Genomic DNA, 14786 nt, shown 5'->3' on the forward strand with positions numbered 1-14786 from the left:
ATGATGTACTATAACACAATGGTAGTGTGTCAGTGTTTGAAATATCCAACATAAGTTGACTGGGGGAGCTCAAGGGCGAGCAGTGGCGCCTGGTACTGAGGGGCTAAGACCCGTGGGACAACCCCGACCACAGGTAGGAAGGGTGTGGACTCTGACAACATATATATGCTCTCTTCTTTTACTTTATCATACATTGTTCATTACTTCCAACCTTTTGAACTGAGGATTAATTCATTAGCTCCCCCACCTCTCATTATTCTAATGGCAGAGACTATCTTTATCTCTGAAATTCTATCCTCAATACTCTTCATATTCAATTCCATCCTCATTATTTCAATCATAGCATTTCTTTGGTATGCTAAGATTATTCTCATGGCTTCATTTTGTAACTTCTACAACTTGCCTAAGCTATCTTTACCAATACTTTTCCGTATTTTACAAGTATGTATGAGAAATGAAGCAGAAGATTTTCTAGAATTAATTGGCGATTGCTTTCTTATGTAATACATTAAGAGAGTGAAACGTGGGAAAATAATATTTTAGATTTAGTGTTACCTAACAGAGAAACACAAATTAATGACATCAAAATAGGGAATGAGCTAGGGAACAGTGATCATAAAGAAATCAGAATTAGCATCGAACAAAATAGATCAGGCGCAGTCAGGCACAGACAGTCGCAGTGAGAGGTTGTGTTAGCTGGAGCTCCGATGGTAGTAATATTATTATAGCAATAATGGAAAGATTAGTGAAGGAACGGATAAATCTAGTTGGAACTCTGAGGACAGAGTTGGATTCCCTAAGGGAGGAGGTACGACAGCTGAAACAACATAAGGAAGAAACAAAGGAGGCGACCGGTATTAAAAAGACCTGGTCTTGGCAAGTTGTAAAGAACAGGGGCCTTAAGAAGACCTTGACAAAGCCGCCTACTAATGTCCTACAGACTTCTAACGCATTTGCCGTGTTGGAGGACGAATGCTGTGGTGAGCCTGCAGTTCAGCGAGGAGGCAAAGGCAAAGCAACGAGGAGCAATAAAGCGCAGGTCCCTCAAAGTGCTCAATAGGAAAAGGTAGGAACTAAGCGAATTTTGGTTATGGGAGATTCCCAGGTGAAGTATTTAGACAAAACGTTTTGTCCCAGAGACAGGGGGAACAGGTTAAGGGTTTGCTATCCTGGAGCTGGAATTGATGATATTGTTGGCAACATGAATGATATTATGGCTGGAAATGGGAACAAACCCATTATTTGTATTAGTGCAGGTGGAAATAATGTTGGACGAGTTAGGAGTGAGAAACTGATACTAAGGTTTAACACAGCCACATAATTAGTTAGGAGCAAGGGAGGAATCCCGATCATATTTGGGATTCTTCCAGGAAAGGGAGTTGGAAATGAATGGTTGTCGAGGGTACTTGGTGTCAATTGCCGGCTGGAAAGATATTGCAAATCAAATGCATTATCTTTCATAGATAACTGGGAACACTTCTATGGAAGAAGTGAAATGTATGCTCGGGATGGGGTGCATCTATCAAGGCCTAGGGTTGTTGTTCTTACGAACTAGTTGGAACCAGTGGTTTGAGGCGTTTGTTTGGGTTTGGGTTTAAACTGTTAGTAGATAGTGGTATGGGAATTGATATGGAGGAAGGAGGTAATAAAAGTATTTGTTTGTGGGAGAAACACATTGGTAAAATGATCTGGGAAAAAGAGCAGGGCATCAAAATAACAATTCACTTAGGGTATATTACACTATCAGTAGAAGCCTAAGAAACAAAATAAACAAATTAAATGTTCCTGTCTGCACAGAAAAATAGATATTATTGCACTTAGCGAAACGTGGATGAATGTAGAAAATAGAGAACTATAAGCTGAATATCAAATAAATGGATTTAAACTATTTCACACAGATAGATATATTAGACAAGGAGGGGGGGGAGTAGCCATATATGTTAGGGACAAATTTAAATGTAGTCTCAAAGAGAGAATCAAAACTGAGCCACACCCTGAAACTATTTGGGTATAATTAAACGAAAAAGCAAATAATCTTGTAATAGGAGTTATATAAAGGACACCAAATTTAAACAGAATGGAAGCAAAGCATCTATGTGATGAAATATCTAGAGCATCTAGGTCTAACAGTATTTGTGTCATGGGTGACTTTAACCAAAGTGGAATAAACTGGATTAACAGAACAGGGAATAAAGAAGCAGAAGATTTTATATAATTAATAGACGATTGCTTTCTTACGCAACACATTAAGGCACCAACGCGGGAAAATAATATTTTAGATTTAGTGTTAACTAACAGGGAAACACAGATTAATGACTTCGAAATTGGGAGTGAACTAGGGAATAGCGATTATAAAGAAATCAGGTTTAGCACAGAGTAGAATAGATCTGCAGGAGAAAATTATGTTAAAGTGCCACATTTTCGTAAAGCTAATTTTAATACACTTAGAAGTTTTTTGGGTCAAATAGATTGTAAAGTCTTGAGTCCTGGCTTTGTTGCTGTTCACTCTTCCCTTTCACAATATATAATCAAACGCTCTAAACTTTCTAACAAACGTGACCTAACATAAGCTTACTCTTCCATTTATCTTTCTCTCTCTCTTTCCTTCTTTCTTTTTCTTTCACTTGTTTTCTCTAACGATCCCTTTCTTATTCATATTACTATCCCACTTTATTAAACCTTACCTTTCATACCTTTTGCCTTGTGTTATAAATAATGGTGTGTTGGCTTCTATGGGGGACTGGTACTATTAAGGGGTAAGGGTAGTTAGAAGACAAGAGTATCAAATATGGGAGAGCTAAAAGTCCCGGCCCCCAAAATAAACTATCCACAGTAGTAATAACTTGCTACTAGACCATATATGTTAGTCTAAGGGTTGATCAATGCACTCCCACATAGGAAGAAGGGATACTCTGTAATTCATGTACTTATTTATTAACCCCTTAACAACCCCCCATATACACTCACACCAATAACAATAATAATAATAACTTTACCACACTATCTTACGTTAAAAGCCTTGGTCCACATAGGCAGGATACAAGGTTTACACTAATAACAAGCTAGGGTAAAGTACTACTGGATAAGCACTGAAGCTGGATGCAGCTTAGGGTAGTGAGACCCCACGTGGTACCCTAATACAAAACACAACACCTAGGGTTACCCAAAACACTGGCAACTACTACCCCCAGGTCTCACCAATCGTTACTACCAGAGAAGGTACACTTAGAAATCATACAATACTTAACTTAATGGTACAGGAACTTAAGGTAAGGGAAATAAGTAAGAGGAGAAGGGAGGAGATTAGGGGTGCAGCCACAGAGTAGGTCTCGTCCGCACGAACGCCAGCCAGAGAAGAACCTCCTAGCGACCAGCTAGGCCTCCCATGTCGTGGTGCCGGAAGGAGCCTAATTGATCGTGCAGCTAAGCACATTAAAGATCTTCCCCTATGCAACGTATTGTTACTTTACAAATGATTAGAAAGTATTAGTAAGCAAAGTTGGTGTCTATGTTATTATTTAATAATCAACCCCCAGCTCAGTCTTTAAATGCTCTTTGAGAAACAATAATAGTCTTACGTCTGGCAGGGAAGATACAAACAATTGCCGTTCGTGATGCACTCAACTGTACTACCAGAAAGTTTAATAGCTCAATTTTGACCTCTGGTTTCCACTGGAGAACCCAGGGTCATAACACCTTGCTTTTGCTTTCTCTAAGATTTTCTTCTCACCTCTCTCTTGACTATTTATTGTCTTAGCGTCTATCTCTAGGAAGTTTCAGCCCCGCTTCTGTGCTTGGTAAGTCCACTACGGGCTCACCATAGCCCGTGCTACTTGCCCCGCTTCTGTGCCAGGTAAGTTACGGGCTCACCATAGCCCGTGCTACTTGGAACTTGTTCCGAGTAGCTGAATCTATGACAACGTACTCAAAGACAGAGGTCACGACCTCTCTGTATGATGCAATTGCACCTCCACAGATCTCTGTGGAGTATCATCAGTATCAGCTAATGATACTGGTAATGGCTCCAAAGGGCCACCACTTACGGGCTATTCATGCCCGTGCTACCTTTTGGGTGGCTTAATCTTAATCAATCAATCTTCTCTAATCATTACGGGCTATTCATGCCCGTGCCACCTCTTGGGTGGCTTAATCTTTATCAAACATTCTCTAATCACAACAATGGAAACTCTTGGGCTGCCAGAGCAGGAAATGTCCTAAACAGACTACATTTAAAAAGCATGATTCTTGATAGAGAAGGTGACCAACTATACCTAAACTACACTTCTTCCGCACCGTGGGAAGAGCCTACCTTCAAAATAGTAATAGAAAGTCTCCCAATGAAAAAGGCTGCCTATGACCCAATAACCCTAAGGCGCATAATAGAATAGCAAATGTATAGCATTGCAGTAGCAGAAGTCACCCACATCTTCACAGATGGATCGGTTGACACAGAATATGAGAGTGCTGGCACTGCTCTTGGTACGGCCTGCGTACAGGCATATTGGAGACTGGGAGGACTCGTATCATGAACCCAAAGTGAGCAGTTTGCCATACAACAGGCATTCGCATATGTGATTGCACAAAACACTCAAAATGCACTCATACACACAGACTCAAAAGCTGCACTTCAAATATTAGGACAAAAACAGTGGAGAGATAACGTGAAAATAATTACCACCATTTTGTGTCTTGGAGCAGTCGCTAAAGGCAAAGGACTCAACATAACCTTAAACTGGATCCCATCCCATGTTGGAATCCCATTAAATGAGAAAGCCGATGAAATTGCTAAATTGGCAACTCGTCACCCAGTGATACGTAAAACAATTGAACCCAGTCTAGAGTACATAAAAAAACATCATCACCAAAAAACTATCACACCTCAACAAAGCCTATCTACACCAGAGAGTAGCTGAAGGTTCGCCCTCTGCAATATGGTATCTTCAGGCAACCAAATTAGAAAGGTTAAATATCCCAAAAGGAATCCACAGGGAAATAGCAGTTCGGTTATATAGCTACGACTAGGTTACAGATGCAACTGGGAGATTGTTGAACCCTGACAGAGAGAATGCATCTTCTGCCAAACTGTCACAGAAAAGCCACTACTTCACTATCTCCTGAAATGTGAAGCAACCAGCGACCTTAAAAAAAACTTTAAGAGTCCCCGAATCTTGCAGTAATCACCTTGAAGCCATCAACACAGCCACTCTTCTGGTCAAAAAAGGTGTCCAGCAATTGGACTCCCTCATAAATGCTGTCAAGCAGTATCCTCCCCCGTGATAGCAGTTCGACGATTAAATGCGACCTCAGATCACTGAAAAGATTTACTGAACAAAAAATTGTACCACTTACGGGCTATTCATGCCCGTGCCACCTCTTGGGTGGATTAATCCTAAAATCGACTTGAGAATGGTCCAGGACGGACCGAAACGTCGTCGTCCTTTCACTTTCTAGTGTGTGGTTTGGTCAACATTTTTCAGCTACTTTATTGTGACTCCTCGTCTGCACCTAAATGAACATTTTGATTTTGATTTTGAGTGTCAGTGGTTCTCAGGTAAACTTATTGCATCCATAAGGAGAGAACTGATTCCTTAAAAAAAGTATATAATCGTATGGTGTTATGTATTAAGAAGGAATTCCAAGTACATTCTTTAATTACAAAAGATAAGAAAAAATATAGCTGGTAGATGTACACAACCAATTATAATCAAAATACAAGAAGAAGAAAAACAAAAATATGGAACTAGAAAAAAAATTGGAATGCTTATCTGCGCGTCGGAGCCATTTTGTCAGCATCAGCTAGTGAGTGTCCAGATAGAAGCATAATGCCATGACAAACTGCACCTGTCATAAAGAAGAAGCACCACCACTGACCTCCAAGTGCTCACATAAAGTCTAACTCTAAGAAACATCACTCAATGTTAGTGCATTCAGGTAGACAACTTCATGAGTATCCAGAGTGTGGGAGGAGATTCAGTCTTCTTGGAAATATGAAGACTCACATGTTAGTGCATTCAGGTCACAAACTTCACGAGTGTCCAGAGTGTGAAAAAAAGATTCCATCACCTTGAATACATGAAGACTCAATGTTAGTGCATTCAGGTGACAAACCTCATGGAAATCCAGAGTGTTGCAAGAGATTCAAGCATCTGGGAAGTATGAAGACACACAGGATGGTGCATACGGATGAACGATCTTTTGAATGTGCTGAGTGTGGATTTTTTTTTTTAAACACGTGGAACCATAATATGTCATATGATAACTAATCCACAAGGGCTGTGACGAGGATTCGACCCTACTTCCGAGATCATCACAGATGATGCCTTTATTGACTGAGCTACGACATTTTCAAAAGAGTTGACCATGTAAGTTCTACAGAACTTACTGGATCCTGCAGCCTCTTCGAGACACAAACCAGGGTTTTACACCCCCCCCCCCACCATGCACTTGAGCTATGTCAATAGGCCGTTCTCCCTCTTCGCCCTCACTTCATTGCACACAGAAATCAAAATAGCGTGATGCATCATATGAACAAATCTAATATGGCCGTGACGATGATTGGAACCTATGTGCGAGATCATCCCAGACGCTACCTTTATCGACTGAGCTACGACATGGACAAAAGAGTTGACTATGTAAGTTCTACTGAACTTACTGGATCCTGCAGCCTCTCCGAGACACAAACCAAGGTTTACCAAAAATCCCAAAGGATTTGGGATTTGTGTTAAAGTGCCCTCCCTAATACCCTCCCTGTGTATTCAGTAGCTACCCAAAATAGATTTGGACATATGACAGAGGAGGACACTGACTCTAGCCCAGCTGTAGATGTTTCGAGGATAGACTACGGGAATTAAACCTCACGTCACTTAGAGACAGAAGAGTTAGAGGGGACATGGTCACCACATGCAAGATTCTCAGAGGAATTGATAGGGTTGATAAAGACAGGCAATTTACCACAAGGGGCACACGCACTAGGAGACACAGGTTGAAATTGAATGCCCAAATGAGCCATAGAGACGTTAGAAAGTATTTTTTTCAGTGTCAGAGTAGTAGACAAATGGAATGCAATAGGAAGTGATATGGTGGAGGCTGACGCCATATGCAGTTTCAAGAGTAGATATGCCAGAGCCCAGTAGGGTCAGGAACCTGTACATTAGTTGATTGACTGTTGTGAAGGCAGGACCAAAGAGCCAGAGCTCAACTCCCGCAAGTACAATTAGGTAAGTACACACACACACACACATACACACACACATACATACACACACACATACATACACACACACACACACACACACACACACACACACACACACACACACACACACACACACACACACACACACACACACACACACACACACACACACACACACACACACACACACACACACACACACACACACACACACAGGATACGAGTACGAAAACAACAACATGGCAGTTAACACTATAATTGAGAGGGCAGCCTCTGCTGCCTGTAGAAATAGATCCCACCTGCTCATCATGGGGGACTTCAATCACGGAAGGTTTGACCGTAAGAACAAGGAACCACATGGAGACGAGGATACGTGGAGAGTCAAACTCCTGGAAGTGGTGACTAGAAACTTTTTAACCCAGCATGTCAGGGAACCCACAAGGATGAGAGGAAATGACGAACCAGCGAGACTCGACCTGGTCTTCACCCTGAACGACTCTGACATAAGAGAAATGAGTTTTGAGGCCCCAGTAAGAATGAGCGACCACATTGTATTGGTGTTTGAGTACCTGATTGAAGAAGGGTTATTGAACTCGAGGAGGGCTACCGAAACCAAAAGGTTAGCATACTGAAAGGGAAACTATGAGGAGATAAGAAAATTCCTAACAGATATAGTATGGGAAACAGAACTCAGGGAAAAGACGGCCCAAGATATGATGGACTACATCACGCAAAAGTGCAAGGGCGCAGCAAACAAGTTTGTCCCAGCCAAAAGGAAAACAGTGAAATGAAGATGAGAAACCCATGGTTCAATCAGAGATGTAGGCTAGCTAAGCAGCAAAGTAAAAGGGCATGGAGAAACTATAGGAATAACAGGACACTGGAGAGCAGAGAAAGATACCAGAATGCCAGGATTGAATATGTCAGGATGAGAAGAGAGGCAGAAAGACAATACGAAAATGGCATCGCAAGCAAGGCAAAGACTCAGCCTAAATTGCTGCATAGCCACATCAGGAGAAAAACAACAGTAAAGGAACAGGTTATGAAATTAAGGATAGGGGCAGAAGGATTCACTACAAACGACAAGGAAGTGTGTGAGGAACTGAATAAGAAATTCCAGGTCTTCACTTTAGAGCAAGGAGAAATCTCAAAGATAAGAGAGGGAATAGCTAACCAGGAACCACTGGAACAGTTTGAGATTACCAGCGGGGAAGTAAGGAAGTGTTTACTAGAGTTGGATGTGACAAAGGCTATAGGCCCGGATGGAATCTCCCCTTGGATACTAAAGGAAGGAGCAGAAAAACTGTCCCTACCACTCTCCATAGTGTATAACAAATCACTGGCAACAGGAGAACTGCCTGAAATTTGGAAAGCAGCTAACGTAGTCCCGATATACAAGAAAGGGGATAGACAGGAAGCACTGAATTACAGGCCAGTGTCCCTAACCTGCATACCATGCAAGATGATGGAGAAGATTGTGCGCAGAAAGCTAAGGAGCACCTGGAGCGAAAGAACTTTGAAACACAGCATCAACATGGGTTCAGGGATGGCAGGTCCTGCCTCACAGGGTTACTTGAATTCTACAACCAGGCAACAAAAATAAGGCAAGAAAGAGAAGGGTGGGTAGACTGCATATTTTTGGATTGCCAGAAAGCCTTTGATACAGTGCCACAAAAGTGGCTAGTGAAAAAACTGGAGATGCATGCTGGAGTGAAAGGGAAGGTACTCCATTGGATAAAGGAGTACCTAAGCAACAGGAGACAACGAGTCAGTGTGAGGGGTGAGGTCTCAGATTGGCGAGACGTTACGAGTGGAGTCCCGCAGGGGTCAGTCCTTGGACCTATACTGTTTCTGATATACGTAAATAATCTCCCAGAGGGTATAAAATCGTTTCTCTCAATGTTTGCCGATGATGCAAAAATTATGAAGAGGATTGAAACTGAGGACGATTAGTAGGAGGCTACAAGATGACCTAGACAGAATGAGTGAATGGTCCAACAAATGGCTGTTGAAGTTCAACCCAAGTAAATGCAAAGTAATGAAACTAGGCACTGGAAACAGGAGGCCAGACACAGGATACAGAATAGGAGATGAAATAATGAAACGGACAGAGAGAAAGCTCTAGGAGTTGATATCACACCAAGCCTGTCTCTTGAAGCCCACATAAAAAGAATAACGTCTGCGGCATATGCGAGGCTGGCTAACATCAGAACAGCGTTCAGGAACCTGTGTAAGGAATCATTCAGAATCTTGTACACCACATATGTAAGACCAATTCTGGAGTATGCGGCCCCTGCATGGAGCCCGTACCTTGTCAAGCACAAGACGAAGCTGGAAAAAATCCAAAGGTATGTCACTAGACTAGTCCCAGAACTAAGAGGCATGAGTTACGAGGAAAGGCTGCGGGAAATGCACCTTACGACACTGGAAGACAGAAGAGTAGGGGGAGACATGATCACAACCTACTCAATCCTCAGAGGAATCGACCCGGTAAACAAGGATAAACAATTCAACACTGGTGGGACGCAAACAAGGGGGACACAGGTGGAAACTGAGTACCCACATGAGCCACAGAGACGTTAGAAAGAACTTTTTCAGTGTCAGAGTAGTTAACGGATGGAATGCATTAGGCAGTGATGTGGTGGAGGCTGACTCCATACACAGTTTCATATGTAGATATGATAGAGCCCAGTAGGCTCAGAAATCTGTATACCAGTTGATTGACAGTTGAGAGGCGGGACCAAAGAGCCAAAGCTCAACCCCCGCAAGCACAAATAGGTGAGTACAAATAGATGAGTACACATACACACACACACACTGAAGTTCAACCCGAGTAAATGCAAAGTAATGAAACTAGGCAGTGGAAACAGGAGGCTAGGCACAGGATACAGAATAGGAGATGAAGTACTTAATGAAACAGACAGAGAGAAAGATCTAGGAGTTGATATCACACAAACCTGTCTCCTGAAGCCCACATAAAGAGAATAACGTCTGCGGCATATGCGAGGCTGGCTAACATCAGAACGGCGTTCAGGAACCTGTGTAAGGAATCATTCAGAATCTTGTACACCACATATGTAAGACCAATCCTGGAGTATGCGGCCCCAGCATGGAGCCCGTACCTTGTCAAGCACAAGACGAAGCTGGAAAAAGTCCAAAGGTATGCTACTAGACTAGTCCCAGAACTAAGAGGCATGAGTTATGAGGAAAGGCTGCGGGAAATGCACCTCACGACACTGGAAGACAGAAGAGTAAGGGGGGACATGATCACAACCTACAAAATCCTCAGGGGAATCGACCGGGTAAACAAGGATGAACTATTCAACACTGGTGGGACGCGAACAAGGGGACACAGGTGGAAGCTGAGTACCCAAATGAGCCACAGAGACGTTAGAAAGAACTTTTTCAGTGTCAGAGTAGTTAGTAAATGGAATGCATTAGGAAGTGATGTGGTGGAGGTTGACTCCATACACAGTTTCAAATGTAGATATGATAGAGCCCAATAGGCTCAGGAATCTGTACACCAGTTGATTGACGGTTGAGAGGCGGGACCAAAGAGCCAGAGCTCAACCCCCGCAAGCACAATTAGGTGAGTACAATTAGGTGAGTACACAGAATAATATTGGAAAAAAAAATATTTATTTATTTATATATTTAATTATTTATTTGTTATACAAAATTAATTTATTATAGAGAATTAATGTTCAATGTTTGCAAAGACCTAAGAAATCAGTCGGCGGCTGGTCCGACCAACTTTTTGTAACTTCACACAGTAACGTTTTGAAGTGCCTGTGCGAGGTCATCCGTGTTGCTTTGTCCACGGTCCTCTAGTTTTTCTTCTCTCTTTTTGTGAAACAAAATCATTGTTTTGGTGAGCTGGCATTGTTGTTCAAATATTTGTTGTTGCAGCTCTTTTTCTTTTTGTTTATAATATTCCAGTTCCCGACGTTTTCGTTCATAATTTATTGCAGCCATTTCACATTGTTTACATGCAGTTTCCTGTTGTGTGCGGCCGTTTTGTAGCCATCCCTCGAAAGACTGATCATTTTCCAGCCATCTCATGAAGGATTCTTCTTCGTCGACTTCGTTAGATGACGCAGTCATTGTTGGCTTCGTCATAGCTCGGAGGTTGAAGGAATCTTCAGATGCCCTCAAGGGATACATTGTCCTTTATGAAGTATTGTTTGTAAGGCTTTGCCATATGACAGAGGAATAATAAATATCTAAGATAGAGAAAAATTAGTGAGGGTAAAATTTTACAGTAAGGAATATGTCGTGGTGACGATGATGAGCGAAGGCGTAGTCATGGTGATGATGATGGGAGTGTAGTTATAAGGCGATGATGATGGGAGTGTAGTAATATGGTGATAATGATGTGAGTGTAGTAATGTAGTGATGATGGGAGTGTAATAATGTGATGATGATGATGATGGGAGTGTAGTAATGTGGTACTGATGATGGAAGTGAAGTAACGTGGTAATGATGATGATGATTGCAGTAATGTGGTGATGATGATGGGAGTGCAGTAATGTGGTGATGATGATGGAAGTGTAGTAATGTGGTGATGATGATGGGAGTACAGTAATATGGTGATGATGATGGGAGAGTAGTAATGTACAGATGATGTTGGTGGGAGGGGTAATGTAATGATTATTGTAAAAGTTGAGTAATGTGTGATCATAATGAGAGTGGAGTGATGTGTGATCATGATGAGAGTGGAGTAACGTGATGATGATGATAGGAGTTGAGTAATATGGTGATAATGATGTGAGTGTAGTAATGTAGTGATGATGGGAGTGTAATAATGTGATGATGATGATGATGGGAGTGTAGTAATGTGGTACTGATGATGGAAGTGAAGTAACGTGGTAATGATGATGATGATTGCAGTAATGTGGTGATGATGATGGGAGTGCAGTAATGTGGTGATGATGATGGAAGTGTAGTAATGTGGTGATGATGATGGGAGTACAGTAATATGGTGATGATGATGGGAGAGTAGTAATGTACAGATGATGTTGGTGGGAGGGGTAATGTAATGATTATTGTAAAAGTTGAGTAATGTGTGATCATAATGAGAGTGGAGTGATGTGTGATCATGATGAGAGTGGAGTAACGTGATGATGATGATAGGAGTTGAGTAATATGGTGATGATGATGTGAGTAGAGTAATGTAGCGATGATAATGGAAGTGGAGTAATATAGTGATGATGATTAGTGGAGTAATGTAGTGATGGTAATGGGAGTGGAGTATAATAGTGATGATGAGTGGAGTAATGTAGTGATAATGATGGCAGTGGAGTAATAAAGTGATGATGATGAGTGGAGTAATTTAGTTATGATGATAATAGTGGAGTAATTTGGTGAAGATTGTGGGAGTTGCGTAATGTGGTGAAGGAGTTAATAGGACTGGAGTACTGTGGTGATAATGGTGGGATTGAAGTAATGTGATGATGATGGAATTGGAGTAATGAGTTGATATTGATGAGAGTGTAGTAATGTGGTGATGATGATGGGAGTGTAGCAATGTGGTGATGACGATGGGGGTAGAGTAATGCGGTAATTATGACGGGAGTGGAGTAATGTAGTGATGATGATGCGAGTGGAGTAATGGGGTGATGTTCTTTGAAGTAGAGCAATGCAGTGATGATAATGAGAGTGTAGTAATGTAGTGATGATGGGAGTGGGGTAATGTGGTGATGGTGATGGGAGTGTAGTAATGTGGTTATGATGATGGGAGTGAAGTAAAGCGGTGATGATGATGGGAGTGTAGTAATGTGGTGATGATGATGGGAGTGTAGTAATGTGGTGATGATGATGGGAGTGAAGTAATGTGATGATGTTGATGGGAGTGTAGTAATGTGGTGATGATGATAATGATGGTAATAATGGTGATGATGTTGGGAGTGTAGTAATTTTGTGATGATGATTGAAGTAGAGTAATGTGGTGATGATGATGATGGGATTGGATTAATATAGTGATATTGATAAATGGAGTTATGTGGTGATGATGATGGAATCGGAGTAATACGGGGATGAAGGTGGGAGTGGAGTAAGGTGATGATGGTGATGGGTGGGAAGTAGTGTGGTAGTGATGATGGGAGTGTAGTAATATTGATGATGATTGGAGTGAAGTAATGTGGTGATGATGATGGGGTGAAGTAATGTGAAGATGATGATAGGAGTGTAGTAATGTGGTTATGATGTTGGAAATTGAGTAATGTGGTGGTGATGATGGGAGTGTAGTAATGTTGTGACGATGATGGGAGTGTAATTATGTGGTGATGATGATAGTGTAGCAATGTGGTGATGATGATAGGAGAGTAATAATGTTGTGACGATGATGGGAGTGAAGTAATGTGGTGATGATGATGATTGGAGTGTAGTAATGTGGTAATTATTGTGGGAGTTTGGTAGCCGTGGTGATGAAGTTGGGAGTGCATTAGTCATGAGGATGTTTTAGGGAGTGTAGTAATGTGGAGATGATTTCGGAATTTTAGAAATGTGGTGATGATGTTGGGCGCGTAGTAATGTGGAGATGATATTTGAAGTGTAGTATTCATGGTGATGGTGATAGGTGTGTAGTAATGTGGTGATGATGATGGGAGTGTAATACTGTGATGATAATGAAGAAATGGAGTAATGTGGTGAGGATGATGGGAGTGGAGTATTGTATTTTTTGGGGGGAGGGGGGGAAGTGGTATATTCCTGCTCGAGCCCTAAGCCTTTGGCTGGCCCACTAAGTATTGCTTGTTTCTGTTTTACTTAGGCGGAGTATGAGTATTTATGATTCGTATGGTCGCTTCAGTAAGATTTTGTCCCAAGGGTTTAAACAGTTCCTCTCCTCTGTTGAATCTAAGTTGAAATCTTTATGGGTTTGTAACTCTGCACTTTGTTAGATAATGTTCCAGTGGTCTGTCAGCATTTCTCCACTTTGTTGACATTGTGGTGATGATGATGACAGTGGAGTAATATAGTGATGACGATGAAGAGAGTGAAGGAATGTAGTGATATGGATTGGAGTGGAGTACTGTGGTGAGGATGATGGGAGAGTAGTAATGTGGTGATGATGATAGTGTAGTAATGTGATGATGATGATGATAATGATGGTGATGGTAATGGTGTTGGGAGCGTCGTAATGTGGTGACGATGATCGAAGTGGAGAAATGTGGTGGGGATGATGATAGGAATGTAGTAATGTGGTGATGACAATGGGAGTGGAGTAATGTGGTGATGATGGTGGGAATGTATTAAAGTTGTGGTGATTGTTGGAGTGGAGCAATGTGGTGATGATGATGGAAGTAGAGTAACGTAGTGATGATGATGGAATAGGAGTAATGTGGTGAGTATCTTGGGAGTGCAGTAATGTGGTGATGATAAAGAGAGTGCAGTAATGTAGTGATGAGGATGATGTGAGTGGAGGATCGGAGCGATGATGGGAGTGGAGTAATAATTCTGGTGAAGGGAGTTGAGTAATGAGGTGATGATGATGGAAGTGAAGTAATATGGTGATGATGATAGAAATGTAACAATGTGGTTATGATGTTGGGAATTGAGTAATGTGGTAGTGATGATGGGAGTGTAGTAATGT

Source organism: Procambarus clarkii, chromosome 39 (assembly GCF_040958095.1).
Source record: "Procambarus clarkii isolate CNS0578487 chromosome 39, FALCON_Pclarkii_2.0, whole genome shotgun sequence".
In the NCBI taxonomy this organism is placed as follows: domain Eukaryota; kingdom Metazoa; phylum Arthropoda; class Malacostraca; order Decapoda; family Cambaridae; genus Procambarus; species Procambarus clarkii.